This window comes from Aplysia californica, unplaced genomic scaffold, assembly GCF_000002075.1.
Source record: "Aplysia californica isolate F4 #8 unplaced genomic scaffold, AplCal3.0 scaffold00198, whole genome shotgun sequence".
NCBI lineage: Eukaryota > Metazoa > Mollusca > Gastropoda > Aplysiida > Aplysiidae > Aplysia > Aplysia californica.
Window position 1 is genome coordinate 727,641 of NW_004797468.1, and position 896 is coordinate 728,536.

The window sequence follows — 896 nt, forward strand, 5'->3', positions numbered from 1 at the left end:
TCACATTTTAGAATACTTCTTGTGCGAAGTTCTCTTTGAAACTTTCAGTATTTCTCAAAAAATCATTTTGACAGACTGCTGTGAAAAGCGTACGGATCGGATTAACGAGTAAATTTCCTCTTTGGAAAATGGTGGCACAGAGTTCCCCACGTCGTATGGATACGAAAGTAAAACACGACGTACGGATAGGGTTAATTTAGCCTTGTATGCTTGTGAAATGAGAAAGCTTGAACATGTAGGCCTATTTGGTTGACCGTAGAGCCATGTCAAGTAATACATGTATGCCACCAAGAAATGGGGGGCTTTCGTGGTCTACAGGTTACAGTGTTCGCTTCTCATTAAAGAAATTCAGTGCCTCGACAGCTAACTCTACTACATTTACAGGAAACTTGTCAGTTTTCAATTGTGTCGTCTGTTCTTTACATAGTCTTCTTGTACACCAGGAGAGTTCTCCCCAAGTAGTCTATTACTATGTTCATTCACTAGTGGGGGAAACCCCCCCCCCCTCCCCCGCCTGCGCTCAGGTTTCAGTGAAAGAAAACAGCCTGCCAAGCGTAGACTGACACCCCCACCACTTTCCCTTTCCCAACAATGTTGCGCCTTTGCAGTAAAGAAATTAAAGAGAAGGGGGTGGACTGAAGCTGCCAGGGTTAAGAAAAGAGTGAGAGCACGGTCTGAGATTTATTACCTTGTGATTGGTATCTCAACTTCCCTGTAGTTTACGGGGGTCCATCCTTCAGTGAAAGTGGTATCAGATGGCACATTGCTTGAGGTATCTGGTACCTAATGCTGAGAAGTTTGACCTATAGAGTTTATAATTATAAGTGCTCTTCTCTCACACACACGCGCGCGCACACACACACACACACACACACACACACACACACACACAAACA